Here is a 26,255-nt window from a genome sequence, read left to right as displayed (position 1 = left end):
TTATCATTCTGCCTTGTCTGTCTGTCTCAAGTCCTTTTGCAATAGAACCTCTGCTAACTCCTATGATAATCCCGAAGGTTACTGAGCATACACTTTGTGTCTCCTGGTGACACTGTCAGGCATTCAACTTATAAGTAGCACATTCATTTAAAAATGCAAATATGGTATTTACAAGAATGAAGGGAAAAAACACAGTTTAAATTATAAATGAACTACATACCATGTCTGACTGGGTTAGATAAACAAATTCATGAATTGTTGGCTGAGTTTATTATACACAGCAGTCTAAAAATCAATCCCTTTTTTCCCTATCATATCCAGGAGTTGGCATTCCACTTTCTGCAAAAATATTTCCACGTGTATATGATTTATCCCATTGCCTGTTTATTCTCAAGATTTCTGATTTTTGAATACTCTAAAAAGAATAATTCATAATTTTATACTATAGTCCAAAGACTTTCCAATTCGGCCTCTCTAATATGTCCAAGGTTGTGATGACTTTTGAGTGACATAGTACAGTGGCTTTGAGGACTAGCTCCATCATCAAGTCACCTAGTGATTTGGACAAGTTATGCAAAGTCTCTGACTAATGGGGACCTTGTGAATTAAGGTTGGTGGAATCGATGCCACAAGGCTGTTATCAAGAGTATATAAGAATTCAGGAAAATGCTGGCACATGGAAACGATTCAAAAACACTAGCTTTTAAAAACATGTATATTATTACTTTCATAATACTGCTCCTTTTATGTCTGTTTTGTGAGCTGTGGGTCATTGAATCCAAGCTCATCACTACAATGAAAGCACTAGAAGGCTATGATTATACTGGACTCTTTCTGGATGCCTGAGTTCAAGGTAGAAGATTTCATGCCCTACTTACCTCTAGAAGTAATAACATATTTCTAGAGCATTTGATAGCAAAATTAATCATGTTAAAGACTTCAATTAAATAAAATTTAAGCAAGCGCTATTGTTTAAATTTAATATTTTATTAAAGCAAACGGTGTGGGTTGAGTATAAATTTAAGGGCATAATTAAGCATCCTTAACTAGTTCTTACTTGTATATTAAGTTGAATTGATTTTATGCCTTTTTTTTTTCCAACTCTGAGCTAAACTTCATAGAGATAATTTAATCCTTTAATTATCTATATATTTAGATATATTATATTATATATGTATAGTGTCAGAAAAGCCTACTGATTTATTACTTTCACCTATCAATATCTGCTTAGGAAATTGTGTGGGAGTATACTTTTTCTCTCTTGCCTGGAAAATCCTATGGACAGAGGAGGCTGGTAGGCTGTAGTCCATGGGGTTGCTAAGAGTTGGGCATGACTGAGTGACTTCCCTTTCACTTTTCACTTTCATGCATTGGAGAAGGAAATGGCAACCCACTCCAGTATTCTTGCCTGGAGAATCCCAGGGACAGAGGAGCCAAGTGGGCTGTCGTCTATGGGGTTGCACAGAGTCGGACACGACTGAAGCGACTTAGCAGCAGCAGTACTTTTTCTCAAACCATAGTTAAAGTAATTCCTTAGTGTCAGCCCTGAACATAAGAACTTCTAATATGTGGAACACCCAGATGAAAAGTCCTTGTACCCTGTCTTATGTTAAATTCAGATTACATCTGCTGCCAAACAGAGCATTTATTCTTTACTCCTCAAACATACTTCTCTGGAGATAAAATTTGACCTGATTTGGAGAAATGACATTAAAAACTTAAAATTTTATTGGCTTAGAAATTTCTGCTTCTACTACGGGAGAGACACATGAAATTACTCGATAAAATTGTTCATTATAGCATTATTTTTAATAGGCTAAATGTGGAATCAATCTAAATGTGGATAAAACAAATTTTGGCATAGCCAAACAATGACACAGTAATACTCTTCAGCAATGAAAGGAAAAGAAAAAACTACAGACACATGTTTCAGCATGAACAAACCTCAAATGCTTTAAGCTAAGTGAAGAAAAAAAATTAGGCAAAACAACATATTCCGTTCTTGTGACATAGCCAGAAAAATGCAAGAGAGGTGAAGTGTGAGTAGTAGCTGCCTGGAGAAGGGAATGGGAATGGCGATTGGCTAAAAGAGGCTTTGGGGCTCTCTCAAGGGTGAGAGACACATCTTAAAACTGGATTCTGGGGATGGTTTCCTAAATCTCTAAATGTATCTTTTGAAGAGTATAATTCAGTGATTTGCAGTAAACTGTATAGCATGTAAATGCCTCAAAAAAGTATTTGAAACAAGCAAGTGGAAATTGTGCAACTGTAAAAGACCATATCTGAAATAAATATTCACTGCACAGGTATAATATGCAGATAAATATGACAGAGGAGAGACTCACTAAAGAAAGTTAATCAATGGAACTAACTTAAAGATAAAAACTATAGTATGGAAAAGTTATAACAAAGTCTTAGGGACCTACAGTTAATATAATATAACTTAAATCCAGAGGGCAAAGATCAAGGGAGTGAGGCAGAAATATTTCTGAACAGACATTAACTGACAATTTTCCAAATTTGGAGAAAGATGAAATTTTAAATTCAAAAAGCTAAGCAAAACCCAAGCAGAATAACTATAAGACAACTATGCTTAGTCCTATTCCCATAAATCAAAGAGAAAATCTTAAAAGACAACAGAAAAAGTTTACATGAAGCAGAGCAACCAGTTGAATGACCTTTTATTGCAGAAAGCAGTGGGGCAACATCTTTTATGAGCAGAAACGAAAGCGACAATGTCATTATTAAAAATAATAAAAACTCTTTACTCAGAACTCTGTGTCCAGTAAAAACACTCTTCAAGAATGAAGACAAAATGAAAACGTATATAGATACTGGCCAATTCACACTACAAGAAAGTCTATGGGATATTCTTCAGTTTGAAAGGAAATGATATCAGATGGGAATTCAAATGATATAAGTTGCAAAGGAATAAAGAGCATCATGAAAGATACCAGTGAATAAGTGTAAGATAGTACTTTTCTCTTTATTTCTTTAAGATGCATACAACTCAAAGGCAAAATATAACATTGTCTTGTAAGGTTGAATATAAAATGTTGTAATACCTACAACAACTAAAGCCTGAGGAATGGGAAGAGGACTAAATATATCTACATCAGTGCATTACACGATTGCAAGTTATATTTTATGTGAAATGATACAAATTATCTAAATAACCAATAAAATTAAGAATGTATATTGTAATTACTAGAGCAGTCACTAAAAATAAGGCAAAGAAACAAATCTAAAAGGACATAAATAAGTTAAAATAGAATTTTAAAATATTTACATAACCCAAAAGAAGTCAGGCAAAGAGGAACGCAGGAAAAGTAGCAGTTGAACAAACAGAAGATAGATAATATGAAGTTAGAAGCAAATCTACCCACATCATTACTCATTTTAAATATTATTAGGCTCAACATTTCAAACAGATTCAGATATTATCAAGCTGTATATGTTGTCTACAAGATATACTTTAAATATAATGACACAAGTAGAACAAAAATAAATGCAAAAATATCACACAAACACTGAACATAAGAATACTGGAATGAATATATTAATATCTGATAAAGTAGGTTCAAAACACAGAGTCAGTTCAGTTCAGTCACTCCAAAATATGTGTGGGGGTTCCTATACCAACAGGCAATTTAACACCAGCTGGGTCCCCCACAATCCAACCGAATTCTAACACTTCCTACCTGAAGACGGTGTCAGATCCTATAAGTTAAGGATTTAATCCTACAAAACAGCACCCCACCAATTTAAATGCCAGTTGCAAGTTCAGGTTTTCACTTGGGCTTCTGACCAGCTTGCTATAGATCAGAGGTCCCAATGACCTCCTCCTCGGGTTTGATTAATTTGCTACAGTGTCTCACAGAACTTAGAAAAACATTTTACTTACCAGATTACTGATTTATTATAAAAGGTTCTAACTCAGGAAGAGCCAGGCAGGAGAAACATACAGGGCAAAGCATGGGGAGGAACATGGGGAATCCATGTTCTCTCTCTGGGCATACCAGCATAAACCTCCACGTGCCCAGCAACCTGGAAGCTCCTAGAACCCTGCCCTCTTGCGTTTTTAATGAAGGCTTTATTCCATAGACATGATTGGTTAAATCATTGGTCATTAACTGAGGACTTCCCAGGTGGCTCAGTGGGAAAGGATCTACCTGCCAATACAGGAGTCTCAAGTTCCATCCCTGGGTCAAGAAAATCCCCTGGATAAGGAAACAGCAACCCTCTCCAGTACTCTTGCCAGGGAAGTGCCATGGACAGAAGCACCTGGTGGGCTACAGTCATGGGGTTGCAAAAGACTCAGATGCTGGACACGATTTAGTGGCTAAATAGCAGCAGCAGCATTAACAATTGAACTCAATCTCCAGCCCATCTCCCCTCCCTGGATGGGAGGTGGTGTAGAACTCAAAAGTTTCCACCTACAAATCCCCTGGCTGGTTTTCTTGGTAACCAGCCTCCATCTTCAGGTGTTTTTCAAAAGTTACTTTATTAACATCACAAGAAACACATTTGTAGCTCTCCACACTTAAGCCAATTCCAAGAGTTTTAGAAGCTCTGTACCAGAAATAGGGGGTGAGGGATGGGAGTTGTTTAAAAAACAAATATATATGTTTTATTATCAATCACACTATCACAATAAAATATTCATGAATTGGAAGGCTCAATTTTGTTAGACTTTCATTTCTCTCAAAGTTCCAGGAGGCATTTAAAAAAATTTTTTTTATGGGAAGTTGTGTGTTGATAAACTAATTTTTAAATTTATATTGAAATGAAAAACACCCACAATATCTAAATCAACCTTGGAAAAAAGATGAATTAAATTGGAAGATTTACACTACCCAACTTCAAGACTTACTATAAAGCTACAATAATTTAGACAGTGTGATTCTGGCATACACTGGACAGCTCTAACAAATAGAATAGAGAATCCAGATATAGAGTTACCCTTCTATGGTAATTGATAATTTTGGAAAAAATATCTAATGAATATAATGAAAAATGAATGAAATCTAATGAAAAAGAGAAGGTCTTTAACAAATAATGTTGGAATCACAGTGTTTTGATGTGGGAAATGAAATAAAATCCTATATAACACTGTATGCAGAAATCAAGAAGTGTCATAGACTATGTGTAACAGGTAAACTATAAAGCTTTTGGTGGAAGACAAAAAGTATTTTTATGACTTGAGGGTAGACAAGTGCTTCTTAGATCACCGAAAGCAATAAGCATAAAAAAATGATAAATTAGACTTCACCAAAATTTAAAACTTGTTCATCAAAATAAAGAAAGAAAGAAAATGAATAGTAAGCCACAGATAAGGAAAATCATTTGCAAAACATACATTTGATGAAAACTAATGGCCAAGACATATAAAACCTCTCCTCTTAGGTATTTACCCAGGACAAATAAAAACATAGCTGCAAAGGATTTGTGCAAGAATGTTTATAGCAGCTTTACTCCCTATGACTTAACACTGGCAACAGCCCTGGTAGCCTTCAATAGGAGTATGGATAAACAAACTCTGAAATACTCATTTAATCGAATACTACTCACAAATAAAATTATTAATACACTCACCAACATAAATGAATCTCAAAAACATTCTTCTGAATGTATGAAACCTTACACAAAAGGGAACATACTACATTATTCCATTTATATGACATTAATAAACAGAAAGCAAATACGCGGTGTAAAGTTTATACTATTATTTGACACTGAGAGTGTGGTGTGATGGGATCTTGATAGGAATTTTGGTTACCCAGGTGTATAGACTTGTCATTAGTTAGTGAAGTACATTTCATTGCTTATAATTTTTACATTAAAAATTAAACAAATAGAAAACTCTACTTGCACCGTGAAGTCTTTAGGCAGAAACGGGCTCATGTCTTTGTGAAACACATTGAAAGACTGATGAAATAGTAGATAATGGCATGGATATGTAGATATGTACTAAAGCAAGTAAACAAAATATTAATGGTAGAATCTAGGTTACTGAGTATACAAGTATTCACCATAATGTTTTTTTTTCTTCAACAGTGGTGTATGTTTTAAAGTTTTCATTTAGAAATTGTGGAGAAAAAAACAAACTATCTAAACCTTATTGGTCTTGTGAATCCTCCAACTTAGACTTCCAAACAAAATAATCAGTTTTAGTTCAGAAATTTTTAGGAAAGAAATAAAATTGAATGTGAAAAGCTATTCAAATAATGGGAATGTTTATAGGAACAAAACTATAGCAGAAGCCCTTAATTATAGGTTCATGAGGCCAGGAACAAGGTCTATATTGATCACCATGGAATTTCAGTTCTAACATGGTCCTGCGATTCCTACACTCTCCTAACATACTATTTATAACAAATCTCCAATATATTAAAAAATGCATTATATTACCAACATCACAAAATTTTGTAAAAAAGATTGTGTGGAAAAACTAATACAATTATGTAAAGTTTAAAAATAAAATAAAATAAAATAAAAAAGATTGTGTGGAGTTTCTGATACAAGGTCTTGTACATAGTATGTGCTCAATAAATATTAGTTTTTCTCTTTATAGCCAGGGGCATAGCCTAGGAGAGCATCCATCAGGGCAATTAAATCTGGGAGTGAGATCAGCTTGGGGTGGCCTATTCCAAACATTAGAAAGGGAGAGAGGAGAGGCAAAAGGCTTCACACACTGTCTCCAGAGTTTCAGAGTTACTGTTTCCTTTAACATCATTACATTAGTAGTAACAACCAGCAGATCAATATCTTGCCTGAAACATTTTTGTTGAACAGTGAATGTGTTTGGAGGAGGGCATAGTCCCCTGTTTCCCCTCAAGCTAGACTTTTGTCTATAGCAAAACAAAGAGTATGTGTTAAGAATAGACCTATACACCCAATTTCTATTATTCTTACAATCCATGGTGATCAGGGATCACTTGGTAATGTGGCAAGGAAAATGATGATGGAATAAAGATTAGCAGTGATTCTCCAGATGCCAATAACTGTGAACATTTAGGCTCTCAATCAGGGACTTTGTTTAAAAGCCCGCAGTTTAAGAGATGCCTATTAGGTCTCTTTGATAACCTGTGGCTGTAACAAGCAGTTTCTATAAACCAACAGTAGTCAATTTTTGGCAGATTCAAAATCCTGAGATTAGAATTTTCAAAGGACTGGAAGAAAACAGTGCATTTCACCTACCTAGTCTGCCTTGCTTCCTTCATCTTCAGGTCAATTAAAGTCCACAAACACTAACCACCTCCTTGTCCAACGCAATGGGCTAAACGTCAAGTATTCAAGGTGAGAGAAGCATCTGCTCTCATGTGACCGGAGGAGCAGACCTACAGGGCTAATCATGCCACCACGTAGACTGGGGTAGGTGCAGGCATGATGGTGATGACGGTGGCAACGATAACTTTTATCTCCGGAATGCTTCCTACATGGCAGACATCGCTTTAGGTGATTGACAGGGATTAAGCATGGAAAAAGCAAGCGAGTTCCAGAAAACCATCTATTTCTGCTTTATTGACTATGCCAAAGCCTTTGACTGTGTGGATCACAATAAACTGTGGAAAATTCTGAAAGATATGGGAATACCAGACCACCTGACCTGCCTCTTGAGAAATCTGTATGCAGGTCAGGAAGCAACAGTTAGAACTGGACATGGAACAACAGACTGGTTCCAAATAGGAAAAGGAGTACATCAAGGCTGTATATTGTCACCCTGCTTATTTAACTTATATGCAGAGTACATCATGAGAAACGCTGGACAAACACAAGCTGGAATCAAGATTGCCGGGAGAAATATCAATAACCTCAGATACGCAGATGACACCACCCTTATGGGAGAAAGTGAAGAGGAACTAAAAAGCCTCTTGATGAAAGTGAAAGTGGAGAGTGAAAAAGTTGGCTTAAAGCTCAACATTCAGAAAACGAAGATCATGGCATCCGGTCCCACCACTTCATGGGAAATAGATGGGGAAACAGTGGAAACAGTGTCAGACTTTATTTTTCTGGGCTCCAGGGTCACTGCACATGGTGACTGCAGCCATGAAATTAAAAGACGCTTACTCCTTGGAAGGAAAGTTATGACCAACCTAGATAGCATATTCAAAAGCAGAGACATTACTTTGCCAACAAGGGTTTGTCTAGTCAAGGCTATGGTTTTTCCTGTGGTCATGTATGGATGTGAGAACTGGACTGTGAAGAAGGCTAAGCACCGAAGAATTGATGCTTTTGAACTGTGGTGTTGGAGAAGACTCTTGAGAGTCCCTTGGACTGCAAGGAGATCCAACCAGTCCATTCTGAAGGAGATAAGCCCTGGGATTTCTTTGGAAGGAATGATGCTAAAGCTGAAACTCCAGTACTTTGGTCACCTCATGGGAGGAGTTGACTCATTGGAAAAGACTCTGATGGTGGGAGGGATTGGGGGCAGGAGGAGAAGGGGATGACAGAGGATGAGATGGCTGGATAGCATCACTGACTGGATGGACGTGAGTCTGAGTGAACTCTGGGAGCTGGTGATGGACAGGGAGGCCTAGCGTGCTGTGATTCATGGGGTCGCAAAGAGTTGGATACGACTGAGTGACTGAACTGAAGTGAGCCATACACCATTTAATCATCAAAACACTCTGTAAAACAATGTTGCTAATTACCACATTTTTGCAGTTGGGGGAACTGGGGCATTAAGTTTTAACTTGAGCTAAGGTTGCCTAAGTAACAAGGGCAGAGCCAGGATTTTGCCTCAGTCTCTCTGCCTCCAAAGCCTGAAATGTTAAGGGGACATAGTAGAGGGGGTCATGGACTCTAATTGAGGATATTTCATGAAAGCTTTACAGAGGAAATAATATTTGAACAAGAACTAGGGGCAGGCAGTATTAGGATCTGGACCTGTAGAGATAATTACAGGTTCTCTGTAATAGAACTAGAATTATAGTTCTACAGGGAAAGGTGTGAAAGGCAGAATGAGTGACCTGAGCCAGGTCAGGGCTACTCAAAAGCCTCTAGCATGTGTGCTGGAGAGGTTTCATCTGCTTCTCAGAGTCAATCTCTGTCCCTCTCTGCCCCGCTCTGTGCTCTGGGAAGATGATTTCTATATACCTAGTCATTCAGACCCCCTTGCCTTCTGGTGTCCGATTTTACATAGCCAATCGGAAGCACCAGCATAAGAGTAAAGGATGAGAAGACAGAATCAGGATTCATTTTCTCTGCATCCTCCTGAGAGGCAGGATGTAGCAATGACTGTGCTCCTCTACCTAATGTTTCCAGAACTGCTCCCCGTCTTTGCTCAAACCTCCCAACCCCCACCTCTAGCAGGAGTTATCATAAATCTTTAAGTTAAAGGGTTCAGAGATAAGAAAGGAGGCTACAAACACAGAAAAAACCCAGATGGAACCAGCTAGAACCAAGATGAATAGGAATCTGACCTCCAACAGACCCTGAGTCTCATTGAACATTGTTTTACGACAGAAGCATTTTAAATGACACGCCTACTGGCATATGTTACCAGACATTAAGGACTAAAAAAAGAAAAAAAAAGGAGGTGGCACCCCTGCCTTCACTGGAAAAACCCTATTCCTTTCCAGGTAATGCATCCGCCTCCCCATCATTAGCCTCACTCCTCCCCTCTTTGTCTTTACTCTTTAAAATTCAATCCCTCTCACTAGGTGGGTGACAAGTTGATCTGTGTACTTAGTTCCCAATCTGTGTACTTTGACCACCAAATAAAGTCTGTGCTGTGTCAGTCTCAGCTTTGATTTCCTTATTCAACTGCTTGAACCCAAATGAAAAAGAACCCTCCCCTATAGAAGCAAAGAGCCTCCGGCTGGACTAGGACCTGAGCAGGGTCCCTGGGACTTAATTCGGGAGCATTAAGTCCACAGCTTCTGGCAGGCAACCTCTTTCCCACAGCTGCAAGTTTTCCAAGCTCTCTAGCCATGCTTCTCTAAATTGCCCATTTGCACGTTCTCTTCTGGAGGCTCAGGGGTAAAGAATCTACCTGCCAATGCAGCATGCGCAGATTCAATCCTTGATCCAGGAAGATCCCCTGGAGAAGAAAATGGCAATCTAATCCAGTATTCTTGCCTGGGAAATACCACGACAGACGAGCCTGATGGGCTACAGTCCATGAGTCTGACACAAGTGAACAACAACAAACACATTCAGTTGTCCTTTAGAGTATGTCTGGCTTTCCTGCAGTGTGTTGCCCCAGGGAGCACGATTAAGGAGCAGAGGTCAGTCAGTGTGGAGAATGTACTAGAGACTGCACAGCTCCAAGGAAATGTTGGAAGTTCATGCACCAAAATGATCAGGAGAGAGAAATGGAGAGTTGAACTTCAGATCAGATCAGTTGCTCAGTCGAGTCCAACTCTTTGCGACCCCATGAATCGCAGCACGCCAGGCCTCCTTGTCCATCACCAACTCCTGGAATTCACCCAGACTCACGTCCATTGAGTCAGTGATGCCATCCAGCCATCTCATCCTCTGTCGTCCCCTTCTCCTCCTGCCCTCAATCCCTCCCAGCATCAGAGTCTTTTCCAATGAGTCAATTCTTCGCATGAGGTGGCCAAAGTACTGGAGTTTCAGCTTTAGCATCATTCCTTCCAAAGAACACCCAGGACTGATCTCCTTCAGAATGGACTGGTTGGATCTCCTTGCAGTCCAAGGGACTCTCAAGAGTCTTCTCCAACACCACAGTTCAAAAGCATCAATTCTTCGGTGCTTAGCCTTCTTCACAGTCCAACTCTCACATCCATACATGACCACAGGAAAAACCATAGCCTTGACTAGAAGAACCTTTGTTGGCAAAGTAATGTCTCTGCTTTTGAATATGCTATCTAGGTTGGTCATAACTTTCCTTCCAAGGAGTAAGCAGTCTTTTAATTTCATGGCTGCAGTCACCATGTGCAGTGACCCTGGAGCCCAGAAAAATAAAGTCTGACACTGTTTCCACTGTTTCCCCATCTATTTCCCATGAAGTGGTGGGACCGGATGCCATGATCTTCGTTTTCTGAATGTTGAGCTTTAAGCCAACTTTTTCACTCTCCACTTTTGAGACGCTTTTGAGTTCCTCTTCACTTTCTGCCATAAAGATGGTGTCATCTGCATATCTGAGGTTATTGATAGGCACGTATATATCTAGTGTGGTTAGAAGGGAAAAGAAGAGTCTTCATTCATTGGATTTTATGATGACCTGGACTTGAAAGTTGACAAAATGCAGGGCATTGGGAATGGCTTTGTGCAGTCTGGCTGGATGACCTCAGAGCTGCAGAAGTTATTCTGTGGACCAGCCAACAGGAAGCTGAAAGAAAGACTCTTGCAGCAGAGAGAGCTTAGCCAAGAGGGGCACACTGATTCACTCTATGCTCTATGTTTTCCACCTGGTTGTGGTTTAGTCACTAAGCTGTGTCTGACTTGCGACCCCATGAACTTCAGGAGCCCGCCAGGCTCCTCTGTCCGTGGGATTCTCCAGGCAAGAATATTGGAGTGGGTGGCCATTTCCTCCTCCATGTTTTTCACCTAGGGCATATCTCAACTCTTTCTGAGGGTTTCTAAAGAGTTCTGTAGTTTCCAGTGCTCTAATTTGTTTTTGCATCCTAAAAACAGCCCTGTAAAGTAGGAAGGGCAGATATTACACAGCCATTTCAGAAATGGGGAAAAATTGAATTTTAAAGTAGGAACTTGACTCACTTGTGACAAAATAGTGAATCAATCAAACATCAGGATGATAACTAGGAGTTCCAAAGCAGTACTTCTGCTGCCTCCAAGCTGCCTGTTTTTCGAAAGTCTTTAGAGTGACCCAGGAGATGGTGGGTAAGTTAAAGTTCAAGGGCTCTGCAGCAAAAGTGAAGTGAAAGTGGCTCAGTCATGTCCGACTCTTTGCAACCCCATGGACTTAGTTCATGGAATTCTCCAGGCCAGGATACTGGAGTGGTTAGCCTATCCCTTCTCCAGAGGATCTTCCCAACCCAGGAATTGAACCGGGTTGTCCTGCATAGCAGGCAGATTCTTTACCAACTGAGCTATGAGGGAAGCTGCAAAAGTATTGAAATGCAAATAAAGGGGGCACTGCTCCACTTTCTGCACTGAGATGGTAGTTCTGCCCCCTTAAGGAACTCTGATGATGATCAGATCTTGAAAGGGGTTGAATTCTGAAAGCACTGAAGTCTCTGAATCTCAGTTCAGGAAAGGGACCTTTGAGAATACACAGCTAATAGTAATAACAATAATAATAACAATCATAATGTTGGTTTATATAATTAGGGGAGACCCCACTCCAGTACTCTTGCCTGGAAAATCCCATGGATGGAGGAGCCTGGTGGGCTGCAGTCCATGGGGTCGTGAAGAGTCGGACACAACTCAGCGACTACCCTTTCACTTTTTACTTTCATGCATTGGAGAAGGAAATGGCAACCCACTCCAGTGTTCTTGCCTAGAGAATCCCGGGGATGAGGGAGCCTGGTGGGCTGCCGTCTATGGGGTCACACAGTGTCGGACACGACTGAAGTGACTTAGCAGCAGCAAGAATTTGTTCTTTAGGAATTTGCCATGCGCAGTGATTTAGATAAAGACAAGAAAGATAGCTGCTCTGAGATTAAAGAACTCAGGAAAAGAAACAGTTATTCCAAAAAGCTGTTCATTTTCTGAAGGAAAAAAAATAAAAGCTGTGTTAGAATCTTGTATCTTCTATTGTAACGAGTTAAAATTAAGGGTAAGGGGAATGGCATTTCTTTTCCAAACAGTTCTATGGAATTCAGTTATTAATGAAACAAGCAAATAAGTTAAAAAAAATAGAGTGATGGGACAGAGAGATGCAAGTAAATACTCAGTGACAAAAACATATAAAAACCTCATAGAAAACAAGTTAGAAGACTTTTCTGTAATACAGGGCTTCTGAGAACTGTTAAATGTCGATATCCACTGAGCAGGGCATAGTATAAGTGATTCTCAAATTTATTTGCTCCTGTTTTATAGAACATAGTTTAGGAAATGATAAATAGGTCATCTTTTGGATCCTGGAGGTCATTTTTTAATTGCAGAATGGGAATGGAGGTGCTATTTAATATTGGTGAGCTGTTTTTTTGTGTTAAGCAATGCATAGGCACACTTGCACACATAATCATTATTAATTTTTACCAAAGCTCTTCAAAATAGATTTTATCAGCCCAAGTTTGCAGATGAAGACTCTTGAGCTCAAGTAACTAATTGGCACAAAGTCACATAACTATTGAGAGGCCAGAAATGGTATGATACTTGTTGTATAAGATTTTCTGTTAAATATTTCCAAGACCTCAGAATAAAGTACCTTGCTATGCCATATAGCAGAGCTGGAACATTGATTCCTTCTTGTATAATATTATTAAAAATGTAAGTGCCAGAATGCCAGCTTTTTGTGCTTTATTCTCTAGCCTCTAGTATGCATTCAGCCCAGACAGGATGGAGCAGAGATACATCCTGTAACCTTGACACTCTTTTGGACTTTCCTTTTCACATCACTGTCTGTAGGCTATGGGCTCCTTGAAAGCAGCAACCATGACATATTCTTCTTAAAGTCTTAATGTTAGTACAGTAGTTGGTGCTGTTTGCAAAACGAATGCCTCAATTTTGCAGGTCAAACCACAGGGTCAGTTCTTCCTTACTTCCACCCAAACCGCCTCTGCAGCCTTTACAGATGAGTCTCATTTCTGTTTGTTTTCACGGGAGTCCTGAAATAGTTGGTCACTCACTTTCTGATAGTGGCTGTTTCCAGAGCAAAAGAGCTTTACTGCTTCTATCCCTTCAGCTCTAAATGAGAAACACACATGGCTTCATTTCAGTTCAGTTCAAACCAAATCAAATCCAAGTCTATCCAATAGAACCCAGTACAGTCCAGCATCACCTTGTTCCTTATTTGAACCTATGCTAGTCTGTGACTCCCCCAAAGCAAGCATTTTATCACAGCTGTCTCCCCAGATTCTAGCACAACATATGGCACTTAGTAGGCCCCACAGTTATTGAATGAATGGGGGAAAGCGTGAATGAATGCATATACAATGGGCTTAGATAAGGGGCAAGCACTGAAGAAAAAAAGCAAATCACTGTTACATTCCTGGATGTTGCACTTTCTAGCTGTATTATCTTCAGTGAGATATTTAACTTCTCTGAAGTTAAAAATGGTGAAGACAACACTAAAAAAAAGAGCTGCTGTTTGTATTAAATGGGTAACACAGAGAAAGCATGAGCATGGGACCCGGCACACGGAGATTAGCTGTCGTTGTTGCTGTTGATATCGCTAGAACAAATTACATTTGATTTGAAGAACAAGTGAATGAACAAATGAGTATGTGTTAATTGTCTGGGTAAATTGAAACTGGCAGTCATGGGCCTGAAGATTAAATCTTCTCCTTGAGTTCTGTGTGGCCTTGGGAAAATCACATGCTCTCTCTGAATTATTTTCTCATCTATCAAATGAGACAAATATTATCTACATTTTAGAGTTTCTGTTAGATTCAAAGAGTGCATGAAAAATACACAATGATAAAAATCTAGAAAGATCTAAGGAACTGCTGTTACTTTCATGTATCTGGCGCCATCCATTAATATGTCTGAGAGAGTTGTCAGAAACACAGAAATAAAATCAGACTTATTCATATGGATTAAAGACATATTTTAAGTTAGTTTTAAAAGAGATGAATATATGCCTACTTTCTCCTATATAGTATTTGTGAGAAGAATGATATTTTACATAGTGAAAAATATCATGACTGATGTCCATAAAGATTGAAATACCAATAAGATGCGTGAAATAAAATTTCAGGGTTTCGTGTTGTTGTTTCCTGACTTGGGACTTGTGCAGGACAGCTGGTTACCTGTGAACCATTGTCATGTCCTCCCTCTGGTGGTCAGCCTAGGGTGCCAGGAAGAAACTGACATTGCCTTCAAGGCTATGCTTCCAATCTGGGTTCCTATGGAACAATGAAGGTCTAAAAATGAGGCCAAGAATGAATGTGTTTGTACCATTTTCCGACATTACAATGAGGGAAACCAAGTGATTAAATTTGTACGGTGCCTTGTAGTCAATTAGGAACTGAATTAATGTGTGATGATTTGATATTAATCAAGACTTAAAAAAAATAACTATATGGATGCCCTGCCTTACACATATTTTAACAGAAATCTTCCCTTTCTTCTTTTAGCTCCAATTTCTTCACTGATAAAACAGGCATTGTAATGTTTAATTCCCTGGATTGTAGTGAAAATAATGAGATGCATATGTATTTAGAACTTACACAGCACCAGGATGTGTTACAATAATGACTAACTTAATTTGCAGTAATATTCACTTGATTTGAATAATATCCAACTTTATGGATGAGGAAACTGAGTTGTAGAAACTTCCTAATTTATCTAAATTCAGAAACCAGTAGGGGTAGAACAATTAGCAAAGAGCTTGATGGCGACTAGGCCAGGGGTAAGGGACTGTGTTCTCTCTATGCCCGGCTGATGTCCTAAAGTCTCTCATTTCAAATGACTGTATCTTCACTTTCAAAGAATGAGAATGTCAGTACCATCTAAAAGTAAGAGAAAATGACCAAACTCACATATCTGTTTCAGTTACATTTCTTGGATTAATTCAGACCCAGTAGCTTCTCAGTTTGAAAGCTCACTGGGGGTTTGATTGGAGGAACCATAAATGAACAGAGCATTTTTTTCTGCTTGGCGCTGGCTATCTCAAAAGCCCAGCCTGCAGCTGGGACTCTGGAGAATAAGGTTCAGCAAGGTTAATGATGGTGACCAGGACTTGCACTCATGTCTGTCTGGCTACAAACCTCATAGTCTTTCCATTAAAGCACAATAAATTATAAAAGAGGCCAAATGGGTCAGTCAGAGGCTTTCAATTCTACATGTGGCGTTTCTGCAATTCTCACTTGACAGATAGTGTGAACCTACTTATTACAGATTTTGTTACTGATGCTAAGGCTATTAAGATGAATAAAACTGTCCTTCAGAGCAGAATTCTCAAGTTATCCTCTAGTCGAAGGGCAGAGATTTTCGGTCACTTTCTTCTTTAGCTCTCTCAACTCTTTAGTCCTGAGGACATTTGCACAGTTGATTCAGTCAAGAGCAGCTCTGCACAGGCAGGAAAAGAAGACTTTTGTGTGTCTAGCAGATGGGTTCTGGCATCAGTCAACTGATATCTGATTTCCAATGTCTAGAAAGATGCTTAGCACTCCCATATCCAGCAAGGTAAACTACCCCCCTGCTCCTTATTTCTTCAACTTGCCTTTAGCTTTTGTTTCCTGAATATAGTCCAAGAATCTCACATGAAGCCAAAGCCCACATCCCACATGACCTGGGCAAGACCCTCTTCCTCCTCACAGCTTTCTAGCTCAGGCTTATATAAATCAAAGAGCCTCTTGATGAGTACCAAAGAGGAGAGTGAAAAAGCTGTCATAAAACTCAATATTCACGAAACTAAGATCATGGCATCCGGTCCCATCACTTCATTGCAAATAGATGAGGAAAAAGTGGAAACAGTGACAGACTTTATTTCTTGGGCCCCAAAATCACTGTGGATGGTGACTGCAGCCATAAAATTAAAAGACACTTGCTCCTTGGAAGGAAAGCTCTAACAAACCTAGACAATGTTTTAAAAAGCAGAGACATCGCTTTGCTGACAAAGGTCTGTACAGTCAAAGCTATACTTTTGCAATAGTCATGTTTGGATGTGACAGTTGGATCACAAAGAAGGCTGAGTGCTGACGAATTGATGTTTTTGAACTGTGGTGTTGGAGAAGACTCTCGAGAGTTCCTTGGACTGCAAGGAGATCCAACCAGTCCATCCTAAAGGAAATCAGTCCTGAATATTCATTGGAAGAACTGATGCTGAAGCTGAAACTCCAATACTTTGGCCACCTGATGGGAAGAGTTGACTCACTGGAAAAGACCTTGATGCTGGGAAAGACTGAGGGTAGGAGGAGAAGGGAGAACAGAGAATAAGGTGGTTGGATGGCCTCACCGCCTCAATGGACATGAGTTTGACAAAGCTCTGAAAGATATTAAGGACAGGGAAGCCTTGTGCACTGTAGAACATGGGGTCACAAGGAGTCAGACATGACTTACAGCTGAACAGCAGCAGCAAAGTCATGGAACCTGACAAAATGCCCTCCATATTGGATTGCACATATCATCCTGCCTTGTTTCTATTGCATAACAAGTTAACCATGAATGTAGGGGCTTCAAACAATATAAGTTTGTTATCTCCTAGTTTCCATGAGTTGTGGGTTCAGCATATTTTTCCCTGGATCCTCTGCTCAGGTCTCATAGCTGAAATCAAGGTGTCAGCCAGCTGCTGTCTCATCTAGAGGCTCTACTAGGGTAAGATCTGCTTCCAAACTCAGGCAGGTTGTTGGTAGGCTTTCTCGTGGCAGGTGTGGGAGTGAGGGGCCCGCTGTCTTGCTACTGTGGGTGGAAGATCGTCCTCAGCCCCAAGAGGCCATTCTCAGTCCTTGCCATATGAGCCCTCTTAGTTCAGCAGTAGCGAACTTCTTAATGTCAAATCCTTTCACAATTCCCATCTCTCTGCCATCCTGTTCTGTGACCAGCCAGAGAAATCTTTCCACTTTCAAGGGGCTCATGTGATTAGACAATGAATGCCTATCCAGGCAATCTTATTTTATTTCATTAAAATTTTTATTGATATGCACAAAGAGAGACAGAGAGAGCACAATATATATCTATAAATATGCTAGAAAAGAAAGGTGAAATATATTATCATCAATGTCATTAAAGGTTATGAGATCATGGGGGAGTGTTTTTTTCTCTAATTCTGTAATTTCTACATTTTATAATAATAAGCACATAATTTGTAGGAAAAGTTTAGATGCTTCATGTCTTTATTCATTAAAAAATAAAATTTAGGAATGGATTTTGCTAAAAATAATCAAGGGCTATAGTCTCCAAATACATTTGTTCTTGCATAACTAAGACATTAAATATACAATATAAATACACTATATCAAGGGCCAGCTACCATTTTCCAAGGGTAAGTAAAATTGCCTGATAAAGATTTCACTGGTATGTCACACAGCCATTGGAAGTTTATGTTGCTATAATAAATAACTCCAGAATCTCAGTGGATAACAAAAGAGGTTTCTCATTCCTAAAGTGTGGCGTCACTTCATATGAGTCATCTCCTTATTTTAAGGCCAGTGGTGCCTTGTAATATAACCTGATAATGAAAATAAAAGTACAACCTAGACAGCATATTAAAAATCAGAGAGATTACTTTGCCAACAAAGGTCCATCTAGTCAAAGTTGTGGTTTTTCCAATAGTCATGTTTAGATGTGAAAGTTGGACTATAAAGAAAGTTGAGTGTCAAAGAATTGTTGCTTTTGAACTGTGGTGTTGGAGAAAGACTCTTGAGAGTCCCTTGGACTGCAAGGAGATCCAACCAGTCAATTTTAAAGGAAATCAGTCACTGAATATTCATTGGAAGGACTGATGCCAAAGCTGAAACCCCAATACTTTGGCCACCTGATGTGAAAAACTGACTCATTTGAAAAGACCCTGATGCTGGGAAAGATTGAGGGTGAGAGGAGAAGGGGACGACAGAGGATGAGATGGTTGGAAGGCATTACCGACTCTATGGACATGAGTTTGAGTAAACTCTGGGAGTTGCTGAAGGACAGGGAAGCCTGGCATGCTGCAGTCCATGGGCTCACAAAGAGTAAGACACAGCTGAGTGACTGAACTGAACTGAACTTATTCATAGTACAGGGGATTCTGTTGGGCATGTACATCAGGGATTAGGAAACCATTCGGAAGAGATTAGAATTCTGCTCGCCACACATCTCTCCCTTGAGTTCCTGGCTGCCGTGTCCCACCTTCCAGTTAAAACCCTCAGAGAATGATGTCATACCTCAGAGAATGATGTATAGAACAGTCTTATGGACTCTGTGGGAGAAGGAGAGGGTGGGAAGATTTGGGAGAATGGCATTGAAACATGTAAAATATCATGTATGAAACGAGTTGCCAGTCCAGGTTCGATGCACGATACTGGATGCTTGGGGCTGGTGCACTGGGATGACCCAGAGGGATTGTATGGGGAGGGAGGAGGGAGGAGGGTTCAGGATGGGGAACACATGTATACCTGTGGCAGATTCATTTTGATATTTGGCAAAACTAATAAAATTATGTAAAGTTTAAAAAAAAAAAAACCCTCAGAGAATGATGTCATACCTCATTCGGAACAAATGCATGATCCTTGGCACCCACCCTGGAAACCTGAGATCTGGGCAGGTGTCTCCCAGTAGGAAGGAGGCTTCCAGGGGCACATCATCCCTTGAATGTAGTGCAGGCTTTTCCCACTTCTCTCCTCTCCTGCACATGCCACGTGCCTCACAGCTGAGCCACCTTATACAATGATGGTCAGGCATACAGCAGCTAAACAGAGTACAGCATGGCAAAGCCTATGAGTGTGTGCTTAGTCCCTCCGTCGTGTCCAAATCTCTGAAACCCCATGGACTGTAGTCTGCCAGTCCTTTCAAAGGACTACAGACTGTAGCCTGTAGTCCTTTGAAACCCCATGGATGTAGCTCCTCTGTCCATGGGATTTCCCAGGCAAGAATATTGGGGTGGGTTGCCCTTTCCTTCTCCAGGGGATCTTCCCAACCCAGGGATCGAACCTGTGTCTCCCACACATCCTGCACTAGCAGGTGAATTCTTAACCACTGAGCCACCTGGGAAGTTGTACATGACTTACATAAGTGAGGCCTTGATATATACAGTGGAGGGAGCTGTGGCTTCCGTCTGGTAGAAGGGAAGCTGGGTAGAAGAAAGTTCAACATAAGAGTGACAGTTGTCATGGAGTTGACAAAGGATTAGAATTGTATTAGAAGACAGAAAGGGCATGCCAGCAAAGAGTCAGGGAAGGCCCAGAGTGCAGGAAGCAGTAGTGAAGGATTTGTCTAGAGTGAATGGAAATGATTGTTTGGATTTAAGACTACATGATGGATGGGGGTATTAAGAAAGGAACTTTTGTATCATAGTCAGATGGGCATTTAACTTGGAAGCAATGTAGCCACTGGTTCCCAAGATTCAATGTGTTGGGAGAATAATCATCCTAGAGACAGAGTGGGTTGGTTTAAGATAGGACTATTCAGAGAGCTGAGGCAATAGGCCAATGAAAAGGCAGTGCCTGGGGGGATTGCAGAAGAGAAGAATGGTTTACAAACTACTTTAGGAGGTAACAATGAGGCTGAACATGAAGGTTATGAGTGTGAAGGCTGAGTGTAGGCAGCTAACTGTACTTCACAGTTTTATATGCTATGTCACATAAATCATTTTATTTTCTCCTGCAAACTTTGCATCTGTCTGTCTGCCTTCCTCAATGATCTATCACCTCCACACTTTCATCCTTCAAGTGTCAGAAACAATATTTCACCATGGCTAGGTTCACTTCCACATGGATTCATAGCAGGGTGAACACTTTTTCCCCTTCAAGGACCAGAATTACTATCCCTCTTCTTACTGCTAAGATATACCAGGAAGTGTAACCTCTAATGTGTCACTGACATTGACTATCTCTTCCCCAAGTTCTCCAATGAGGTCATTGCTTAAGAAACATCTGCTCATGATTTTCTGACATTTGCTTCACCCTGTGTCACAAAAATAACATTGATATCTGTCAAAAAGCCATGTGTTGGAAATCTAATCTCTGGTGATAGAAGTCAGAAGAATGGTTACTCTTCAGGGGTTACTGACTGGATGGGGACAAAAAGGAGCCTTCTGGGGTGCCAGAAATGTTCTCTGTCTTTATCTGGTGGTGGTTCTATGGCTGCGTTTACTGTGTAGAAAGTCATTGCGTTGTGCCCTTAAGACACATGCACTATAATGTATATATGTGAATTTATGCCTCAATAAAAACAAATGAAGAAAAGAAAAGAGAAGCATATGCATGTGTCATTCCCAAACCATATTGCTCAGAAGGTGGTTTTCATGACCTCCTTTACTAAACAATGGAGGTTCAAGGTTAAGTGACTTCCCCAAAGTCACACAGATAGCCAGAGGCAGGGTCAAGATGCAAGTCCATGGTCTCATTGCAAAGGCTGTGCTCTTTCAACTACAAGACTAAGGGCTTTCTAGACTTACTTCTGCCCTGGATTTTTTTCCCTCCCTACTATACAATGATCTCTGACTACGGACAAGTTCCACTACTGGCATGTTAGACTTGCTGTATTTTCATATGGTTGGCTTCTGGGGCCATGAGGAGGCCACAGGCCCTTGCCCAGGAGCAAAGTATTATCTTTGATAAAAAGCAAAGGAAAAGCAAGCCAGGAACCAGGAATCCTGAGCAAAGGGCTTAGATTGTCACTGTGGATGACACCACCTCTTTCAGGGTCTCTTTGGCTGAGCTCACCGGAGGCAGAGGAGGTGGCCTTTGCCTCATGAGCTTGGGAAGACCCTGGTGTCAAGCCACAGTCTTCAAATGATTGGACTTTATCTAGCTTATTTTCCTTTGGGACTCCTTTGGTAATGTTTGTCTAAGTGTGACAAAAATCTCTTGAATCTCATCTCTTTTTTTCCAACAAAACAGATTCCTAAGTCTCACTTCAGACCTACATAATCAGAATGTCTGGAACCTGGAGCATTTTCAAATCACCTCTGCTCAGGGGTTCACCGCAGAGACTATCTTAAAAGGGAAGTAGCTCTCCCCTGAGTTCAGAATGGGGAGGATTATAGTATGAAAGCCTGGAGGGAACCTGGAGAGGGTCTTGGAGGTCAGACTCTTGAACCTGATACAGAGACCTTTCAACTCATTTTAAATATGAAGATCTGGATTTCTTTTTTTTTTTAGAAACACAATGTACAAATTTATGCTTTTAAGTGTTTAGTTTGGGACAAACATAGTGTCAGGTAACTGCATATAGTCAAGATATAGAACAGTTTCATCATCTCCCTCCAAAATTTCCCTTGTATCCTTTTGTAGTTTCCTTCTGTCCCCACCTCTAGTCTTTGGCAACCATTGATTTGTTTCTGTCCATCTAGCTTTATATTTCCCAGAAGGATGACATTCCATGTCACTAGAATCATGTAGCCTTTTGAGCCTGATCTCTTTCACTTTCTGAGCATAATGCATTTGCTGATATATCATCCATGTTGCTATTTGTTTCCATAGTTTATTCTCTTTAATTGCTGAGTAGTGTCGCATTATATGAATATAGTCCCGACAGACAAATGAGATAACATTCTGAATGATGAACACAAACAATAATGATATGAGAACACAGAAGACTGAGCCTTGAACCTTCAATGATTTCAATAATCCCTTTTCTCTGTGCCCCAATCTCCCCAGAAATAATCTTAGATTGTAGTCAGGATTAGATGGGTAATATTTGTGAAATACTTGGCACATAGTACATACTATTTACAAATTTTAAATAAACAAATAGACCAAACAGTTTAGAGAAGGGATCTAGATAGTAAGATCTAGAGGAGGAAGAGCAGAGTGTGTTTGGAGCTGTGTTCAGGTCATTTTTGGCAGAAGGAGAAGGTATAACGGGAAAGGCTACAGGCTTTAGGGGTGGAGGACTAAATGCTGGAAAGCACTGCACACCATTCTATGGGGCTGGGCTTTATCCAGAGGGTAACAAGAAGCAATGAAAGGATTGTAGGTCAGGCAGTAATTTCTAAAGACACCAAAGAAGCCAATGAAGATTTTGTGTGTGTGTGGTTTTATCACTGACAAATACCAGTGGCTGAAGCTAGAGGTGAACTATATTCAATATCCTGTGATAAATCATAGGGGAAAATATGAAAAATAATGCATATGTGTATAACTGACTCACTTAACTATATAGCAGAAATTAACACAGCTTTGTAAATCAACTATATTTCAATAAAGTGAAAGTCGCTCAGTCATGTCCAAATCTTTGCGACCCCATGGACTGTATGGAGTTCTCCAGGCCAGAATACTGGAGTGGGTATCCTTTCCCTTCTCCAGGGGATCTTCCCAACCCAGGGGTCAAACCCAGGTCTCCCTCATCGCAGGCAGATTCTTTACCAGCTGAGTCACAAGGGAAGCTCATATTTCAAAATACAATAAATTTTAAAAAAGGATTAAGCAGGTAGAATCAACAGATCTTTACAACATGCTGTTAGGGGTGGAGAAGGCTGGGTTCTAAGTAAGATTCTAAGGGCTAGAGGAGCCATTCATTGGTGAAGATAAGGAAAGAAGAACAGGAGGGGGCTGTGGCTAAGATGGATAACGCACTTGGAACCTAATTTATCTAGAGAGTCTGGTGAAGATGTTCACTGAAGGACCTGAATGGATGGCCTTTTTCTGGGTTCACCAAGAGCAGAGGAGAGGTGCTGGGACAGGAGCTGTCAGCTCTGGAGGCTGAGTGCTAGAGGCTCTTGTTTGGGGAATAAGCCCAAAGCTGGCTGGAGCTCAAAACAGAGCAGTGAAGTTCAATTAAGCCAAGAAAAGGTGGGCTATGGAGAGGGAAAACTGAAGATCTCAGCAGGTCATGGAGCAATCAGTACCCACCACGTCCATTAGTTCCTCCTGAGGATAGCAGTTCCATGAGGCTGGTTCTTTCTGATGAGTCATTTCAGCTTGAGACATGGGTCTCAAGACAAAACAAGCCAGCTGCTTGTCCTAGATTGATTAGACCAGGGTCTGACACCTGAGACAATGATGTAGCACCTGGAGATAAGGTCATTACTCTTCCTCATCCCCACCACCATCCCAGTGTAGCTTGGGAAGAAAAACATGTCACTAAGGATGTTAGATGGGCTTCCCCTGGTGGCTCCTGGTAAACAATCCATCTGCAATGCAGGAGCTACAGGTAATGAGGGTTCAAGCCCAGGGTCGGGGAGATCCCCTGGATGGCAGCCCACTCCAGTATTCTTGCCTAGAGGATCCCACAGACAGAGGAGCCTGGCAGGCTACAGTTCATGTGGTCGCAATGAGTTGGACATGAAGAAGTAACTTTGCATGCGTACAAGGACATCTGATATTAGATAGCAACCTACGTAATCCATTCATGTCCTCTCTAGTAAAGGATAAAGAGACAGCATGCATAGGTGGGGTATTTTAAACCATGCTAAGCTGTTCAGGAAAAGAGAAGGCCTAGAGTGATTTTATACTGGAGAATATGACACCCTGTCCTACCTCACACCCTCTTGAAGGCTTGTGATCAGTCCCATTATTATTCACTTTTGTCTGAAGAGCAAACCGAGGCTCAACATGTAACACTGTCACAAAAACAACAACAAAAAACAACAACAAAAGAACAACAATAAAGAAAAACTCTTACACTGAGTGGCTGGAACTCATAGTTTGAGGCTAAATTGGCTATTTTTCTCTATTCTACATGGTCTTGCCAATACGTTGATAAATATAATTCAATCAGCAGTCTATGATAAGTTTTATTAAAATGTCAAGAGGCTTACCAGTCAGAATGAAAATGCAGGATGAAAAACATGTTTGTGGATTTTACTAAACCCTCCACTGTCAGAATATAATTCCTACTGTTCAACAAATCCAGGCTCACTCATCTCTTATTCTATTGTGCTAAGAACACAAAGTGATAGGAGAAATAATGTTTTTCTTTTTCTCTACTCAAGCTTTGAGCTTAAAACTGGACACAGTGTGCAGCTTTTCATTCCAAAGCCAGGCAATTTGATAGCTACCACACAGATGTATTTTGCCACATCTAAAGTCTTATCCCCCAAGTTCAGAACAACTGCCCACTTTCTGCACTAAAAGTTTATCTGCTTGTTTTTCTTTCTCAGCAAAACCCACAAATCATAATAAACACTTTTTTTTTTTTAGTGGAACCACAATAACTCATCTCTGATTTTTAGAAAAATAAAAGTAAGGCCAGACAGACAGAAATGGGTTCTTCCATTATCCCTCTTTATCCCACACGGAGGCTTTTAGGAGGGAAAAGTTGGCATTATCAGAAGCCTCAAAGGCACACCAGTGGCCGGGATGCATATCAAGGAACAAAGTGAAATCTTTCCTGAACAAGAGATTATCAAATTACAGACCTGTCACCAGCGCTTCCTGGGAAGGGTCAGCACCTTCCCTCTTTCCCAATGAAGACTGCGGGGCTGGCAGATGGATACCACAGTTAACTAAGCAGCTGGTCAATAACAGAACCGGCAGAGGACAAAGGTTGTCCTTTGAAGACAATGAAAGTGCTTTGTAATACACTTCATTTTTTGGCCTATTCAACAGCTCAATGGGTCTTGCTTTCTTTTCTTTTTCCTTCCTTTTCCATTTTCTTTCACTAGATGAAACTGGTGGTGATTCTCAACTCCAATTTAAAAGAAGAGGTGAGCTGACACCAGTTAATGATGTCCATATGGGGTGCGACTTGTTGTGAATAAAGAATAGAAAAGGGAGGGGGAGGGAAGCCAACTGATGTATCAGCCTCCTGCAGATGACGAAGGAAGCCCAAATCAATTGTCATTAACTAATTACCCTTCTCCTTTTGTCAGGATGAATTGGGTCGTCCAACCTGTTTCCAAGTGCATCAGGTGAATTGCATTAAAAAGGATAAACAGCACTCTTTTCTGTACACTCTGTTGAAAATCTTAACAGCTTAATTTTTGTTCTGTTGATGAGAGAGGCAATGCTGGGTAGTAATTAAGGGCTAGGTCTGGGACTGCTCAGATTTGAAGTTTCCTTTATCCCGTCCTAGTGCTGGGGCTTTGAGAGAGTTCCTTTCCCTCTCTGCCTCAGTTTCCTCACCAGCAAAATAAGGATAACCGTCCAGCTGGTCTGAAAACTAAATGTGTACAGTATATACATACTGTATACATATATATAATATATACATGCATATTAAATAAAATAAAAAATTCATGCTTGGCATGGCGATGGCACATGTTAAGATAGTAAGACGTGAAAGTGAAAGTTAGTCCCACAGTCATGACTGACTGTTTGCGATCGCATGGACTGTATTCTGCCAGGCTCCTCTGTCCATGGATTCTCCAGGCAAGAGTATTGGAGTGGGTTGCCATTTCCTTCTCCAAGATAGTAAACACACGACAATGTACTTATCAATCTTTCTTTCCTTTTTTTACCCAGTGACATCTAGTCAAGGCTATGGTTTTTCCTGTGGTCATGTATGGATGTGAGAGTTGGACTGTGAAGAAGGCCGAGCACCGAAGAATTGATGCCTTTGAACTGTGGTCTTGGAGAAGACTCTTGAGAGTCCCCTGGACTGCAAGGAGATCCACCCAGTCCATTCTGAAGGAGATC

At 40.3% G+C, this 26,255-nt stretch overlaps 1 protein-coding gene across 1 annotated transcript in view; it reads right to left on the bottom strand.

The window, feature by feature from the left end:
- Nucleotides 1–25,246, bottom strand: part of TENM4 (teneurin transmembrane protein 4) — a 1,425,092-nt gene extending 1,399,846 nt beyond the window's left edge. The window contains exon 1 of the mRNA XM_044944048.2: nucleotides 25,037–25,246. The gene's annotated coding sequence lies outside the window, so the exon portion shown is untranslated. The remainder of the gene's footprint in view (nucleotides 1–25,036) is intronic.
- Between the last annotated feature and the right edge of the window lie 1,009 nt (nucleotides 25,247–26,255).

The sequence above is a fragment of the Bubalus bubalis genome, chromosome 5 (assembly GCF_019923935.1).
Source record: "Bubalus bubalis isolate 160015118507 breed Murrah chromosome 5, NDDB_SH_1, whole genome shotgun sequence".
In the NCBI taxonomy this organism is placed as follows: domain Eukaryota; kingdom Metazoa; phylum Chordata; class Mammalia; order Artiodactyla; family Bovidae; genus Bubalus; species Bubalus bubalis.
The sequence above is the reverse complement of the archived record's forward strand: the minus strand, read 5'-3'. Positions and strand labels throughout refer to the sequence as shown.